The sequence below is a fragment of the Solanum pennellii genome, chromosome 3 (assembly GCF_001406875.1).
Source record: "Solanum pennellii chromosome 3, SPENNV200".
In the NCBI taxonomy this organism is placed as follows: Eukaryota; Viridiplantae; Streptophyta; class Magnoliopsida; order Solanales; family Solanaceae; genus Solanum; species Solanum pennellii.
In genome coordinates, this window is record NC_028639.1 from 11,350,743 (window position 1) to 11,369,609 (window position 18,867).

The 18,867-nt window shown below is 32.2% G+C and overlaps 1 pseudogene; it reads right to left on the reverse strand.

Annotated features, from left to right (window-relative positions):
* Positions 1-7,314: 7,314 nt before the first annotated feature.
* Positions 7,315-18,867, reverse strand: part of LOC107013195 — a 79,124-nt pseudogene continuing 67,571 nt past the window's right edge.

Here is an 18,867-nt window from a genome sequence, read left to right on the forward strand (position 1 = left end):
TTGTGGAGTGCAGCAAACGTGCCATCGTCTTCAACTCAACCGCAACTCTAGCCAGTCTTCATCACGTCAGTTCTCAGGGTGAGCTAATGCTTCTAGCTTGGACTGGATCTTCTTCTTCATGTCTTGATGCCTTGAAGTTCCGGCATGGACTAGCTGTTTATTTATTTTAGCTTCCTAGATATTCTTAGATTTAGTAATTTGAGGGTAGATGTTCTTGTGGTGATGACTTCCAGATTTTAGGGGATGATAAGTATTAAGTTTTTGAAGTTATTAATTGATTCCGTTAATGAGTTTTAAGTCTTCCGCATTATATTCTGTTTTATTATGGTTGAAATGTTGGGGTTTAGATTGGTTGGTTCGCTCACACAGTAGGATAAGTGTGGGTGCCACTCGCGACCCGTTTTGGGTCGTGACAGTTGGACACTGTCTAAAACCATTGTAAGCAAAAGGATTAAATTTAGCTTTAGGCATAAACTTGTTTTAGTAATTCATCATGGTTCCCACAACCCTAGTTATGAAAAATAGCTACTCATTAACTTGAAAAAATAATCAAAATTTAGGAAAATAAATATGATTGTGTCAATAATCAAATTTTATGAACAATAGCTAAATTATCTTTTACTAATCATGAATACAAATAAATAATAAAGGATAAGTATGAATAAGACACAATCCTTCGGCCTCCACGGTAGCTCTTCCACAGTTCCTATGGTATAAGAAAATTTATATTGTGTATTGTTTCTTGGTCCTTCCCTCGCCAAAGAATAATTTTTCACACCCTATTTATCGATTTAGAAACCCTAAATAATATATTTGAGTTCAAGACAAATTAGGAAATCAAAACCCAAAGGAATTGGGTTTCCGCAAATTATTTGTTGTTTCTGAAAGTCCTCCGTCGCCTCAACAACACAATTTTCTCTCTTAGTAGCTGCCACATGGCAACAATTTGATTGATAATTATTGATCTTTCCATATGTAGAAATATATTATTTTATTAACTTTATTGATTAAATTGTCTCCTTGATATCTTTCTATGATTTCTTTTTTGATTCATTTCTACTCCAAATATTTTATCTTCACGCCATTTTAATCCTAGAAATAACAAACACAACATAAGAATAACTCATACAATTTATTCTCAAAAAGGATGATTAAAAGATCCAATATGAAGCAAATAATGCTAAAATATGTATGATTTTAGCTTCACATCAATATCCCAACACTTACAATTTTGCTTGTCCTCTGGTAACCATTAAATCTCATCTCAATGTGACATCTTGTATTCAAAAACTTAAAGTTGGTGGGAGGTTTGAATTGAAGTAGAGTATAGTGCAATTACTACATACTAATGGGCAGTTTGCTGGTCTACCACATGAGGATCGAATAGTTCACATTCATAATTTCCTCGAGATAAGTGATACGTACACTCCAGTTGGAGTGAATGTGGATTATGTGAGGCTCACTTTATTCCCTAACTCTCTTCTTGGGGAAGCAAAAAGATGGTTAAACTCAGAGCCAACAAACTCAATTACTACTTGGAATTATCTTGCACAGAAATTCCTCATTAAGTTTTTTCCATCTTTAAAAAACAGCTAAGTTGAGGAGCAATATTTCGAGTTTTAGGCAGAAAGTAGGAGTAAACTTGTACCAATTTTAGGCCCGATACGTTGCATCCAAGGAACCTTTGGAGCGAGTGTTGGTAGTGCATCATATATATGGGGATGCTGAGGCATATGTAATTGTGCAATTTCTAGATATGACACTACTAGGTACATATCAAGATCGATAGGAGCCTTTAAACAGGGTGTTGGGTCCTCCACCCAAGCCCTTTATTGAAGAAGCACCCAAGATGGAATTGAGAGCTTCTAGCTCCCCTCAGCTATGCATTTTTGGTGAAGATAAAACATTTACCGGTTATATTGTCTGGAGCATTATATGATGAACAAGTGGAAGAAGCATTTATTATCTTGAAAAAAGAGGAAAGGAGCTTTGGGGTGGCAAATGTCAGATATCCATGGTATTAGTCCCGCGTTGTGCATGCATAAATATACACAAAAGAAGGTCACAAGTCAAATGCACAGCATCAGCGAAGACTAAACCTATTGATGAAGGATGTGGTGAGAGAAGAAGTCATTAAGTTGCTCAATGTAGGAATCGTGTACCCAATATCAGACAAAAAATGGGCAAGCCCAACATAATGTGTGCCTAACAAGGGAAGAATGACTCTGGTGACTAATCTGAAGGATGAGTTGATCTCCACAAGAACAGTGACTGGGTGGAGGATCTGCATGGACTATAGAAAGTTGAATGATACCACCAGAAAAGACCATTATTCAGTGCCTTTTATTGATCAAATGTTAGATAGGTTGGCTGTCCAGGAGTACTACTATTTCCTCGATGTTCATTAAGGGTACAGTCAAATTGTCATTGCACCATAGGATCAAGAGAATACCACATTCACTTGTCTCTATGGCACGTATGCATTCAAGAACATGTCGTTCGGCTTGTGCAATGCCCCAGCCACATTTCAGATGTGTATGATGGCAATCTTCTATGATATGGTGGAGGATTTTGTTGAATTATTCATCGGCGAATTCTCGGTGTTTCATAAGTCGTTTGAATTTTTTTTAAACTAATCTTTACAGAGTTCTTGCTAGGTGTGAAGAGACCAATTTGGTGTTGAACTGGAACAAGTGTCACATTATAAGACCCTAAAAATGAGATAAGGCTTCTAGAGACTAACATGTTTTTCTTAAATTTTTAATGTCCTAAATATGATTAAAATATATTATATAGGCAGTATCTAAAATATTAGAGGTATGGGAAGTCGAACGTTAAGGGACAACTAAGACGTTCGACGACTAAGTCACCTAGATGCCTAATATGTGGTTCTATGTGTTTGTGGGTGTTTCATTATAATATAAGGTTCTAAAATGTCTTATTATATGATTTAGAGTCAGTGTACAAAGTTTGAAGTGATTTGGAAGTCGAACGTCAAGGGACGACCTACACGTTTGACGACTAGTCGCTTATGTGCCTCATGTGTCTATGCATGCTTAAATTCGTATAAAATGAGTATAGTAAGTGTTTGAATGGTTTAAAATGATTTTTAATGTTGTTATATGAAGTTTCAAGATGTTTGGAGGTCAAACTACCAAGGCGTTCGAAAGATAGCCCCTAAGACGTTCATCGTATGTTATGATGGGGCTTGGACTGTTTGGACGTCTTATAGGTGTTTGTTTTGGATAAAATTTATTTTCAATGTGTATAACTTTTTAAGGTTTGTAATTATGTTGTAAACATCCGGGTACAAATTCTAAAGGGCCCCAAAACAAGGACCCAAAGCTGCCTAAGACACTACATGGGCAGTGTCCATTGACGGACCCAACGACGTATCGTAGGTCCACCAACGGCCCGTTGAGCAGGTATCGTCAAGGAATTCATGCCTTGGGCAGATATTAAGCCAATTTTTGCTTAAGTATAAGGCGACGTAGGCCAGGCACGACCCGTCATGGCCTCGACGCCCCGTCATTGCCATCGTCGAAGGTGGCCTACAACTGGTAGCATGTATCTGTTTCATTTAAGGGGTGAATGGGAAATTCACCCCATGTCCTAATCTGACTATAATAGGTTTATTTAGCTATTTTTGGGTGTATAGAAGTCATCAAAAATGTGTTCACCCCATTCTAGAATCCTCTCACACGTGAGAAACCTTTCCCTCCAAAAATATTTCCCTTCAAACCTCCATTGTTGGTGAAGCTCAAGAAATGCTTGGATCTTGGTTTTATATGGATGAATCATCAAGTTTTAGAGGTTTTCAACTAGATAAAGGCATGGTGATCTTCATCTCTAGTTATCTTTTCATCTAGAGAGTCATTCTCAAAGATTTCAAATGAGAAAAATATGATCAAACACTTTCTTATTCAATTTGCCGTGGGTTCTTTCTTCAACTGATTTCAAAGGCATAATATGAATGTATTGATGATTTTCTACTGATTTGGAAGTGGTTTTAAATCCAATTGCATAATGAACCCATGTTTCTTCACCAAAATGATTTAGCCTTGCATGGGCTTTATGATTTTGAATTGCAATTGATTAAATTATGATTCTATTACGTTGAAGTGATTGTATATGATGTTATTTACATGAATTTATGTTTAATTGATTTTTAAGGATCCATGAGTATCAATGTATTAAGATTTGAGCCTGAATAGCCTATGTTTCTACATGTTGCCTTGAAGTCGATTGTGAGATCGGTTGTGTTGAGTTTTGATTATGTATGAACTGCTGTAGCTACTGTTTTAGGGTGATATAATGGATGAATTTTGTAGGTATAAATCCTTAATTATAAAATTAAGAAAGTCTTGCATGAATTGATCTAGATTATTTTAAGCTATGAAGTCAAAAAGCTAAGTGTGTGATGGATCTCGAATTGTGATTAGATGAAGCATGATATCGTCTTGATTTACTATCTAATTAGCTACTGCATAATGAGTGTATGGTTGATAATATATTTATGATGATCAAAGGCTTAGACATTTATAGTATTGGTAATGTCTTCTAAACTCTAGCAAATCGATAAACCTAAATGACTAGTTGTAACCTTAATCTTGAAGGTATGTAATTATGATTTCAATATGGTTAAATGAAGGTTTATATACTGTGTTAGACTTGTAATATGTATGAAATATTATCTAAAATCAATGCAAGCGAAATTAGCTAATGATCTATGTTATTCTACTTTCCTAGTATGTTGATGTGTTGTATTATGTTATAGTATAATCTTGTAGCAACTTGTACATGGATTCATATATGTTTAATGTACATTTATATACTTATATATATGTGTTTTATTGATGAATAAGGTTTATTGATCAATGATGATCAAAGGGTGAGAAATTGGTAAGAATGCTTATTCCCTCTACTCTTCTACTTCTCTATTTCTTTATAGTAATGTTGATGAAGCCTTGTATGGAATTTTGTGGTATGGTCCACTTATGGTGGCGGTATTTACTTTATTTTCAATCTATATATGTTGACCATGGCCATGAAGGCAAATTGATGAATATATGAGCATGTGCATATGATGATACTATGTGGAGTTTATGCCTACTTTCCTATTCTAGTTGTGATTTAGGTTGTATGGCTATTGTGTAAGCATATGTATATCCATGTTAGGGTGAAGTATAAGTGATGACATTGATGAGTAAAAATGGTTAAATAATCCCTTATCTATATACACCTATGTAAATGCATAAATAACACAAGTTAGGAGTCTTAAGTGTAATATGAAGTTGGCTTGTCTCCTATGCTATTGTGTGTTTATGCTTGAAGGTATATTATTTCCTAAGAGGGTGGATATTTCAATATGTTGTTGATAGCCATTACGTGATCATTTTGACCAATGTACACACACACTCACTCACCTGCATATTACAAGAAGTATAGGTCATGGTGTCTAAATGAAAGGTTGTTCTCATATTTACTAATGTCTACTACTATGCATGTAAAGTATATGTATGTGAAGTATGTTATGTATTCCTTACTAGTATGACTTGATAGGTGTACTAGTATGGATAAAAGTATGGGACTTTGCCTATGCATTGCACATGTGTACCTTGATAGGATAGTTCTAGTTTTTGTTTCTATATGTATGAATATGTATGTATGAACTTGTGTGACTTAATGTGTTATATGAAAGGTTTTCTCACATATATGAATACACACACACATGTATGAAGATCTAGTCAAGAGAGGGACCTTGAATGGTGTATTCATGTGTACCCTAAACTAGATGATGTTTTACATATGCTATGTTCATGTGAATGGATTCTTTACATGATTTAGGTTAATGAAATTCCATCTACGACCTATGAGTTGAGCATATGAGGGGATGACACTCCTAAACCAATGATTTATAAAGTAAAAATATAATAAAGGTTTTTAATGAAGGGAACTTAGCTTAGCACCAAGTGAACTTGAATATGAGTGTGTGTCCCTTCCCATGATAGGAAGGTAGGTCACTATAAATTTCATGAGGTGGATAACGACAATACCTCAACGGGCATAAATAGGGTTTCCATAAGTGAATAACTACAATGCCTAATCTTGGCATAAGGAGGGTTTTCACATGTACCTCCAAGTTCCATAACTATGTTGCCACCATAGGATACTAGCTAGTGGATCCACCTAGAAAGCTATGTCATATTTGGTTGTACTTTGGCCGGTAGACCACCTCCTTTCGGTGTGGGGTTCTATGACACCGGATTCTTATGTTTAGCATCACATGGTGTACGTCGGTTAAGGCTATAGTTTCCCTAAACTAAAATGGAAAATGGAAGTTAAATGACTAGGACCCTAAATATAATGACTTAAGGGAGGTTACTTAGGATAGGTGAAAGTAATGATCCCATCTATACATTGCACAAGTAGCTCCTTAAAAAGTTCTAGAAAGGTGTTCTAATACATGTCACTATGTATGTGTTCCCTATGCATGACATTGCAGTATATGTCTAGTTGTTATGAAGATGTGCATGATATGATTCTATATGCATGATGTTGATCTTGTTGACTATATGATGAAGGTTTTGACTTAACAATGTCCATGTGGTATTATACTTCTATGATGGTATGTTTTGTCTTGTGTAGATGATATGTATGATTTTCCTTGTGGTCCTAAGGTGATACATTGCACCAAGTATCCCTAAAGGATTACTTGGGAGACTAATGAATTAAAAGGAAGAGTTCACCGTAAAGAGGAATAAGCTCTCTGTAAAGTGACCTCAAATTGGACTTAAATTCTATATGTGATTTTCTATGATGTTTGGCCTTTGATTGTGTTTCTATGAAGTATGAAAATATATATATGCTATTGATAAAAGTTTTATGATGATTTACTCAAAATGGCATGAAGTATAATTTCAAAGAAAATGTCCCTTTTTAATGCATGTTTTTGCATGGTTGCCATACGTAGTACATTCTTGTGCTAATCTCATTCTTCTCTACTTTTTACACAAAGTGTACGTTATCGATGCTTAAAGGATGTCTTGAATGATGAAGAGCTTTATAGGTGATTCCCAAGCTCAAGGAAAGGAATCCTTAAGTCCAAGGATGTCCTAATGTGTACTTATTGTAAAGTCTATTAAATATGGTATAGTTTTGTATTATGTCTTAAGGGTCTATCCTTAATGTATTCTAATCTTGTTGAGTCTAAGATAGCAAAGAGACTTAGAGTCTATATATGTATTATGGCTTATATTTTATATGTATATGAACTAAAGTTTCTAGCATATGAGGTGCTATGAAAAGTTGTAAATTTTCCACTAAATTTACTATGTCAATTCGATGAATGATAACTATGGGCTTGTATAAGACCTCCGAGAGGTCAAGTACGTCATGTTACTTCTAGGGGGTGCTCCCCGATCGTGACACACATGCTGGTCAAAGAGGGAAATTTTTTGGGTACAAGATCTCCAAAATGGGGTTAGAAGTGGACAAAGCTAAGGTGTAAATGATTGAGAATTTGACACCTCCCATCATAGTAAAGGGAGTTAGAATCTTCCTGAGACATGCTGGAATTTATAGGAAGTTCATCAAGGACTTCTCTAAGTATACAAGACCAATGTGCAACCTGTTAGAGAAAGATGAAGTTTGTTTTTGATGAAAAGTGTTTGCAGGCATTCGAGTTGCTGAAGAAAAAGTTGATAGAAGCTCTAATTCTAATTGCTCCGAATTGGGAGCTTTCTTTTGAGCTTATGAATAATGCCACTGACATAGCGGTTGGGGCAGTTGATGAGTCCAGAGATTAGACTCATTAAGGGCTATATTTTAACAGAAATAGTGTCCTCATATGCTCAAGGTTTAATTTGTGGGTTAATATTTCTTTTGCCTTGTCTGTCATACTTTCATTTGTCCACTCTTTCAAGAAAGTTCACGACTATATCTTTTGCTCAATTGTTTAAGTTATTATAATGCTTATGAGAATTCATGTGTACGCTACTGGGTACGTCGTACCTTAGAGATTCAATGTGGGAAAGCGCACAAATGTCCTCTTGAAATCATGTAGACTCCACAAGGTACGTTGTTATAGCTACCTCGGGAAAGTGCACAAATAGACTCTTTAAAAGTCTGAGTTTATAAAATATTTAAAATGTAGACATTAGAAGAGTTTCAAATTTGATTCATTTCGGTCTCAAGCTAGAATTTACCAATCCTAGCTTCAGATTTCACGATCAAGATTACTTTTCTAGTATGTATGGGTAACTTAAACCCTATAGAAAAAATTACATCAAACATCAAATCAATCTTAAATTAAAATATATCTTGCCTCCATCTTCAACATATGAAGAAAGAAATCATTCCAAGAATCAATAGGACCTGGCAAACAACAATGCACACAATCATTATACAAAACAACATTCTCATTTGGCCAATGCTCATATCTACTTGGATGTCCATCTGGTCTCAACAACATGTCATGTGTTTTATCCATCAATCTAAACCTTTTCTTACCTTCTTTCTTTGCTTCCCTAAATTCGTCTACTTGAGAATTGTAAAACTGCAAATCTAAACCATCCAAAGTTTTTTCATTGCTAGTAAATGGAATTTTTCTCAAGCAATTCCCACCTCTATTCCATTCTCCACCTTCAAAATGTGAAGGTGCAATTGTCCTAACAATAGTTGTGCCCTTAAAATTTTCTAAACTTTTGATGGCTTTTTAAGCTGTCCTAAATACCCTTTTGTAACCATAATAATTTGGGAGTTGAGAAATATTTTGAAGTCCACAATGTCATCAACCAACGGGTTGATTTTCCTCATAGTACACACTCAATCTACTAAATCAATGGCCAGAGTTAAGGATGACATAATTGAAATTATTGATTTGACTTGTCCATTTTTTATCCACTTCATCAAGATAAATATTGAACACTCCATCATGACTTGGACCATCGGAATCTGTTTCCTCCATTTTGACCAAGAATTCTGACCAATATGTTGCCAGGGTAAAATTATATGCTGTGTATTTCCACTTTTTGAAATTGAAATGAAGAGTGGGAGAGATATCCATTGGATGTTCTACCTGTAAAAGGGAAAAAACATCCAAGTAATTAAACAAAGGAAATTAATTGCTATATATTACTCTACACATATTTGATAGGATTGCTAAGAAAAGAAAAAAATACTAAATGTTTCATATGGAAAATTAGAAAGTTTTCATTATTTGAATGATAATTTGTTTCTCACCATATATATTTTAGTGAGTGGCGCAAAAATCATGTATTATAACACAAATATTCCATTGATTTGCACCCAAAAAAGCTCTTTATTTCAAGTAGTGAAAAGATAGTTTGAGACATATAATCAAAGGTAATATATGTTTGTGGTCTTTTAACATTTTTGGCATTTTAAGAGTATAAGAGCATGTTATGATCAAGGGTATGAGTGTGCAAAATCGAACCAAATCATAATTGAAGCCAAATAAAAAAATAAAGACTAATAAATGGTTAAGTTGAACTTGTTTGGGTATCGAAAAACAAATCGATTATATTTGAATTGGTTTGTGTTAACTAAAAAAGTCAACCCGAGACCAACCAACTTGACATAATAGATATCATTTTAAAAATTCAATATATGCATAAAAATATTTTCTTTGATATAGTTAGTAACTCTAATAAATCACAAATAAAAATCAAAATCAATACTAATACAAAAAAATCTACACTAGATAGAAAAAATGTTGAATATTTGTTGTTTAGTTTTACGTCGGTTTGGATATTTCAAATATGTAACATAATTTTATTTTTCTTAATGTTTAATGATATAATTAATACTTATTATTTTAGTAAGATATTGTACTTGTAAAATTATGATTATTTTCATTTTGACGTACTAATTTGCAATGTTTATTTTATGTGATTATTTTATTATTATTTTTTTGTTGAATATTTTAGTGTTCATCACTCATCTCATATTTTTGTATTATTTTCTTAAGAAACACCTCACATATTTGGTTGGACTAAATAAATATTTGGAGTACAAGTTTATTATATGTTTGTATGAATATTTTATAAGAAAAATAAGAAAACCCGCAAAAATGTGAGATTTATTAATATGATTTGATTTATAAATTTAAAAATTTAACACAAATAAATTGATTTGATATTTAAAACACCCGAATCAGCCCAAAAAAATCCAAGATTGAAAAAGATCCAAATTATATTCGTTTAATTTGTTTTTCAAATTTATGAAATTGGACACCAATAATTTGATCTGATGTTTCACAACTTCAAACCAATCAGAAATTATATACCTTCCTAAGATAAATTAGAAATTAATAATAACAACAATAAAAATGATATCACCTGAGAACCCACGTTGTGAATCTTGGATTCTTCAAGAAAAAATTGTCGTTACTTAGGATATAATTTAATATGAAAAAACTTTCGATCTACCAATGCCACGGTACATTAATAGGAAACTTTATAAAAAGATAGTAGTTTGTGTCACTATGCCAATGGATGTGCTTGATTGAGAGACTTCAAAAAAAAGAAATTTAAAAAAAATATCCACAATTGAATACTGAAAAGAAGTTTCACGAATGGATAATTTATGTTTGATTGTATCATTCTCATCTTTAAACGTACCTAGTGAGGGGCTGAAGAACCTAACCTCCAATTTATGTGGTACATAAGTCGACTAACCTATTAAGGCTTGTCCACTTAATTCCAATATTAGGAAAAAAAATCTAAAAATAATTATTTACCCAGAAGAAAAGACTCCTCTCATATAAAAATATTGAGAAAGCATAAATAAGTAAACCTTTCCGTCATCACATAAACCTACCCCTACTTCCCATAATATTTATTGTGAAAATTACACAAATGAAGGTCTTTTATTTAATAATTACCACTTTTAAGTATATTTTTTATTTATTACCATTTTGTGTCAACTTTTAGCAATACTTATTTAAAACAATTTTAAACAACTTTAATGCATGTTTAATACAACACCAATTCATAATGCAAGCTTCAGTTTATAATTTTTCTTAAAACTTACATATGTCATACAAGTGAATTATAACTATTTTTAGCACACATTTAATACTTTTTTTTCTCACCACATAATTTTTATATAATATAAATGAATTATATATAGCATTTTAACACAAATTGTGTAATGATATAAACATAGAAAATTTCATAACATCATACATAATATTAGACATGCGTTAATACATAATTAGAAGACAAAAAATGATCTGAATTTGTATAGAAAACTAATCAACTTCTAAAACAAAATGCTAAAAAAGATTTTATTCCGTATTCTTTATTCTTTATCATAAGGCCTAACATTTTTGCAAGTCTTCATGTTGTGATCTTGTTATCCATAGTTTATGTTGAGTAACTTTCTTTTAAAAAATAATTATTTATTTTAAATATACTCTCTAATTCGTAAGCTACATAAAATATAAATCAATAATTAATTAGACAAGTAATCTAATCGTAAGAAATGCAGAGACATAATAAACGGCCAAATAAATTAAATTTAAACTAAAAATTTATTACACTCATTTTAAAGTTGAATTAGAACCGAAATAGAACATGAATTCAAAATGAAGCAAACGAAAGAGCACTATGTGATTTGCAAACGAATAAAACTTACATCAATAATAAATAAATTAAACAAGTAATTCAATCATAACAAATCAATCAATAAACTGCAAATGAATTAATTTGTATTAAAAGTGAATTAAACAAATATTAAATTTGAATTAGAAGAGAAAATTATGCATGGTTAAAAAAATGTAACTAATGAAACACCAGACAATGATCCATAGAGTGAATTAAGTTTATATCAATAACGAATTAAATAAGTAATCTAATAGTAACAAATAATAAACTACAACATGAATTAAATTTGCGATAAGAGTGTATTACACAATATTAATTAGAAGAAAAAATTAAAAATTAAAAACATAACTAACGAAAGACAAGACAATAATTTATAGATTGAATTAAACTTGTATTATTCATGAATAAATTATGTAGTATAAGTATCTTATAAATTATTTTGGTTTGATTCTCTAAGAACATGAGTGATGTTTGCAAAATGTATTGCGTCTATGTTATAAATATATTTACAAGTGTTTTCTTAAATTATTTTGGTTGATATCACTATAAAAAAAAAGAGTGAAGTTTGTAATACAACTTTAATACAATTGCGATATAGTTCCACAAACTTCACTTTTTTCGAGTTTCAATCTATTTTTTTTTTCAAAATCAATTATAAACTTAATTAAACCCTCTTAAAATTGAGATATAATCTTCAAACGACATTTCTAATTATTTGTAGGAACTACCTATCCAAATTAATCACAAATCCATAAAATTCAAAATTTGAAGCTTGATAATGACCATCAATGGTGAACTCTTGTTTCTGTAATTTTAGATATCTGAAATTTCTACTTAAAAACATGATTTTGTACAAAAATTTGGTCTTTTTATTCCTCTTTTCAGTTTGTTTTTGAATAAAAATAGTGACATATGAGCAAAAACTGATTGAGGATAGATTTTTAGATGAAACGCTCAAAGAAGAAAAAGAAAAAGAAAAGGAAGAAGATAAAAAACGCGTAAGAAAGAGACGAAGAAGTAGAAGAGTAAAAAAAAAAGAAAGGAAAAAGAAGCATAAGAGTAAAAGACAGAAAGAGACGAAGAAGCAAAACAATGAAAATAAAAAAAAGGAAAAAGGGTTGAGAAAAGAGGCGCTATACGATTTTCTTAATTCTAAAAAAAGTTATATTTAGTTTAAAAAATTATGTTGACATAGATGGTAAATATTTTTATAATATAGCATATTTATGTGATTTACCCATATTTATTTCTCAATTAGATGCCAATATTTTTTCTTGTTATATGAAATACAAACAAAGAAGTAAAAATCCACTATTTTTAAAAATATTTGTATTCACAAAAAACATTTTCTTCCTACTAATACACCCTATATCATTGTAGATTTCAGTTTCACAACTGTCGAGGCAAAAAATATTAAAATACGTATGATAATCATCATCATTCATGTACATTGTCTTTTTTACTTTCATACATATTATATATTTTTGGCAAAATATATAAATAGGTTTCTATATTTATTGGTTTTCTCCCCCCATATATCTTAATTATGCTATTTTCCTATTAAATTATTAAAAATTATTCATAATTTGTTTCTTTTAAACAAACACCGTTGGCTAATGTGAAATCAAATTTTGTTTGATGTATTAATAGGGGATATATATGTTGATCAAAACTCCTTAGCCCAATTGATAGTGAAAATATTCGAGAATAATCATATTTTACTTCAAGTCATTTGAACACATTAGAAAACAAATGAGACTCACACAACATTTTTGTAGGAAATATGAAAGGAAAAATAATATCTTTAGAAAATGCTCAAGTTTATTATAGGCTACTTAAGGCCACTTGAGATGATTACAATCACCAACTACATCACTATTTATACTACTCAAAATAGAAGACAAAAAGTCTTGCACAAATAACTAAATACATGTATCACAATTTACTAGATACATGTACTACGAAATTCTAAAAAGACTTCTTGAAAAACTATGAGACAATTTTGAAAGACTACATTGATGCATTAATTCCAACACTCCCCCTTAATGCATTTGCTTGATAACTCCAATGCGTTCTCGAAGATAGCAAAATTTTTCTCTAGGAAGTGCTTTGGTGAAGATGTCAGCAAGTTGTTCTCCTGTCTGACAATAAAGCAACTGAATTTCGCCTTTCTCTTGTGCTTCTCGGATAAAATAATACTTGATGGAAATATGCTTTGATCTTTCATGCTGACTGGATTCTTGGGAATTGCTATTGCTGATTTGTTATCACAATACAAAACAGTCCCTTTTTTTTATTTTTCACCAATGTCTTAAAATATTCTCCTAAGCCAAATAGCTTGAGAAGTATCCTTGGATGTTGAAATATATTCTGCTTCAGCAGTGGATTGAGCAACAACACTTTGCTTTTTTGATAACCAAGAGCAAATGCTTGATCCAAATAAGAAAGCATAACCAGAAGTACTCTTCATGACATCTATACTTCCAGCCCCATCACTATCAGAATAACCAATTAAGTTCAAATTTCCACCAAATTTGTACATTATCCCGTAATCCATTGTTCCTTGCGAGTAGCGTAGAACACGCTTTGCAGCTCCAAAATGCACTTGGCTTGGTTCTTGCATGAATCTGGATAATAAACTAGCAGCAAACATAATATCTGACCTTGTTGAAGTAAGATATAGCAAACTTCCAATCAAACTCCTAAAAAGTGAGCTATTAACTTTCTTTTCTCCATCATCTTTTCTAAACTTCTCATTTGCTGCGAATGGTATGGCCACAGACCTGCAATCCATCATTTTGAATTTTTGAAGAATACTTTTAGTATACTTTTTTTGAGAAAGAAAATTCCTTCTTTCACTTGAGAAACTTCGATGCCCAAGAAATAATTTAGCAATCCAAGATCACTCATTTCATAAGCTTGCATCATATCTTGTTTGAAATTTTGCATCATCTTTACATCATTTCCTGTAAAGAGCAAACCATCCACATAGAGACAAACAATGATAATGTTGTCATGTTCTTTCTTCACATACAAAGTGACTTCACTTTTACTTCTCTGAAAATTATTTTTCAGAAAGTATGTATCAATTTCATTGTACCAGGCTCTTGGAGCTTGCTTCAGCCAGTAAATCTTTTCTTCCCCCCTTGAACAAAAAATCCTTGAGGTTGCTCAACATAAATCTCTTCATCAAGTTTTCCATTCAGAAATGCTGATTTAACATCAAGTTGAAACATCTTCCATTTCTTTTGTGTAGCAACAACAATTACAGTTCTAATTGTCTCAAGACGAGCAACTAGAGAGAAAGTTTCATAAAAATCAATACCTGGTTTTTGCGTGAAGCCTCTAGCAACCAACCTTGCTTTGTGCTTTTGAATATCTCCTTCGTGATTGAGTTTACATTTGTAAATCCATTTTAGACTTACAACTTCTCTTTCTCTAGGAATATTCACAAGCTCCCAAGTATTTTTTTTTCGATCATTCGAATTTCATCTTCCCATGGATTTCTTCCAAACATCATGCTTTATTGCTTCTTCATAATTTTCTGGCTCAACACCGGCAAAATTACATCTTTGATAAATGTCACTCAACATTTTTGTTCCTCTTGGAGGCGAATCTTCATTATCTGAATCTGGGATTTCTCTCCCTTGAGAGACATCTTCATCTTTCTCATCCTCTTCTTGATTTGAAGATATGATAGCAGTATTCTCTATCTTTTTATCCTCCCAATTCCATGTTGTTTTTCATCAAAAATGACATCTTTACTAACAACAAGTTTGTTAGTTTTGACATCGAGAAGCCTATATCCTTTTGTAACATCACTATAACCAAGAAAGACACATTTTTGATTTTTTTTCATCCAATTTTGTTCTTTTCTCAGCAGGTACATGAGCATAACAAATACACCCAAAAATCTTAAAATGACTTACAGAAGGTTTAATTCCACTCCAAGCTTCAACTGGTGTCTTGGCCTTTAGTGCCTTTGTTGGACACCTGTTAAGGATGTGAACTGTTGTATGCACTTCTTCTGCCCAAAAATATTTTGGCAGCCCTTTCTCATTCATCATAGTTCTAGCCATTTCAACAATTGTTCTATTTCTTCTTTCAGATACTCCATTTTGTTGAGGAGTATACCCTGCTGTAAGTTGCTTCTGAATGCCTTCATTTTTACAATATTCTTCAAATTCTCGACTTGTGTATTCACCTCCTCGATCACTGCGAATGGTTTTGATGTTGCAACCTTTTTGCTTCTCAACAAGGGCTTTGAATTTCTTGAATGTAGCAAATGCTTCTGACTTTTCTTTCAAGAAATAAACCCAAGTCATTCTTGAGAAATCATCAATAAAGATTAGAAAATACCTTTGAATTCCAAGAGATGGAGTCTTCATTGGTCCACAAATGTCGGTATGAATTAGTTCCAAAAATACACTTGCTCTCCAAGATACCCCTTTTGAAAAAGACTTCCTGTGTTGCTTTCCCATTATACAACTTTCACAGGCATCCATCTCAGTATGTATCTCAGGAAGGCCTTGCACCATATCCTTTTGCTTGAGAAGCTTTAAACCATGAAAATTCAAGCGACAAAATCTTTTGTGCCAAAGCCATGAATCATCTACAATTTTATTTTTTAATGCATTGTAATGAAATTGCAAAGGGAAGTTTCTTTTTATCATGAATTTGCTTACCGCATCCTTTCATGTTGATCGAAATAGTACCTTTACCTTTCGCATCAACTAAGCCTCCATTCCCCATCTTTACTTTAGTAGTGATGCTATTATTAATTGAGAGGAAAACCTTTTCATCTCCAGTCATGTGATTACTACAACCACTATCAACATACCATTCATTGATTTTTGTTGAAGCATCAGATTTAGAAGCAAAGAAAAGATTTTCTTCCCTTTCTTCCTCATGTTTTTTCACAAAAAATTGTTTGCTCCCGTTTCTTGTGCCAACAATCCTTTTAAATGTGGCCAAACTTTTTTCAAAAGTTATATTGGGGCTTGCCTTTGTGCCAACATTTTTCTGCATTGTGATTAGTATTTTTGCAAACTTTACAAAAAAGACTAGAGTTTTTCTCACCTTTTTCTTCAACCTTCTTGGAAGAACCATCATGATCCTGCTTCTTTTTTGGCTTTTGATTTTTCTTCTGATGATTTTTTGAGAAATTTTGAGAATTCTCATTTATGTTATACTGAAAAGTCGTCTCTTTGTGTTGATCTTCACGAAAAAATTTTCGCTTCTCGTGTGCACGAAATGATCCAACTAGCTATTTGATGGAAAGCGTAGAAAGATCTTTTGTCTCGTCAGTGATAGCAACGATGCATACTTTTCTGTGACACTAATTAGAATCTTTTCCACAACTTGTTGGTTAGAAATTGTATCACTATGATTTCTCATTTCATTAACAATATTCATGACTCTTGTGCAATATTCATCAATTATTTCAGATTCTATCATTTTTAAATTTTGAAACTCTCTTCTAAGAGTGATGATTTATAGTGCGTACCTTTTCGTCACCATACACCTCATTTTCCAGAAAATCTCAAGCTTCCTTTGCAGTCTCACAAGTAGCAATGTTTGCAAAATATGCTCTTGAGACTCCCATTTGGATTTTGCTCAAGACTTTTGCATCTTGACAATACTTGGCCTCAAGATTTTTCATCTCTGCTGCTGTAAGATCACCATCGTTTTCTGGCTCTTCAAAGCCATTTGCAACAATAGTCCACAAACCTTCAACTTTCAAATGTGTTCTCATTCTTATCTTCCAGTATTCAAAATCAGTTCCATCAAAAAGTGGAGTAAGAACAACTGAAGAATCAGCACCTTCATTTGTTTTGGATGCCATATTTTTTTTCTTCAACTAACCCCAGATTAAGAACGAAAACCTGCTCTTGATACCAATTTGTAAGATATATTAAAGGAAAAATAATATTTTTAGAAAATGCTCAAGTTTATTATAGGCTACTTAACGCCACTTGAGATCATTACAATAATCAAGTACATCACTATTTATACTACTCAAAATAAAAAACAAAAAGTCTTGCACAAATAACTAAATACATGTATCACAATTTATTAGATACATGTACTACGAAATTCTAAAAAGACTTCATGAAAAACTAAGAGACAATTTTGGAAGACTAAACATTGATGCATTAATTCCAACATTTTCTTCATTCCTTCAATCAAAATCATTACAATACGAACACAATTGACGAAATTTACAATAAAAAAGCTGATCAAAATCAACCAACAGTGTTGAAAAGGAACAAATTATGGGTGGTTATATGATTCAACAGAAATAACGTAGTTGAGATACCTGAAGAGAAAAACCTAACGAGTCTAGAGATCTATTTATAAGTTTGACTTATATTTTTTATTCTTTGATTTATAATATCTAAATGAAATCTTAACATCAAATGTCATTATGCACGTGTAAAAACATCATACTATAAAGATCTATGAAATTTCCAAACAAACATTGTCACTGTAACGAGGTTTGACTGTGATACCTGGGACAAGATACATATTAAGGATTGCATTTGATTTCCAACTGAAGCTCCAATAAATGCCAATGATTTGTTCATCATCATATCCAAGAACTCAAACGGGTTAAAAATTGGCAATTCACATCCTTTTGGCTTCCATCTCCATTTCAAGAACTCCATATCGGGCCTACCATATTTCATGCAGTTTTGGTGTTCGTGGATCTCAATACATGTGTTGTTCGTGTAATATGGAGCATCTGGATTCGGAATTCACTCTCCTATAAAAATATTACAGTATTTCTCTTGAACTTGATAATGGTTTAATATATCTTTGACATAAGAAGAGTGTTCATTAAGAGGAATAATAAGGAGAATTATTAATGTTATTAAAGCTACAAGTATGAGTATTCTTGAGGTTTATTGAGGTGTAGTGAAGTTTTTTCCACAAAGGGGAACTCCATGATTGACAAAGTAGATCTAGTTTGGGGGAAGCAATATAAACTACTTGCTTTTAAAACATCACTTTTGGCACTTCTATTCTATGCAACCTTTTTTATTTTTTTTTTATTTCTTGATTTTTGATATATGTATTGAATTTCATTAAATTGAACTTGAGATTTTTGATTAATCTTATTTGAGTGGTTGTAATCGGTTATGTTGTTTTGTATGGATTAGTTTTAAAATCATGTTTATTTTTGTTGTTACTTCTATATTTTTTTACCTTATCCTCACCCGACCCCTACAACCCC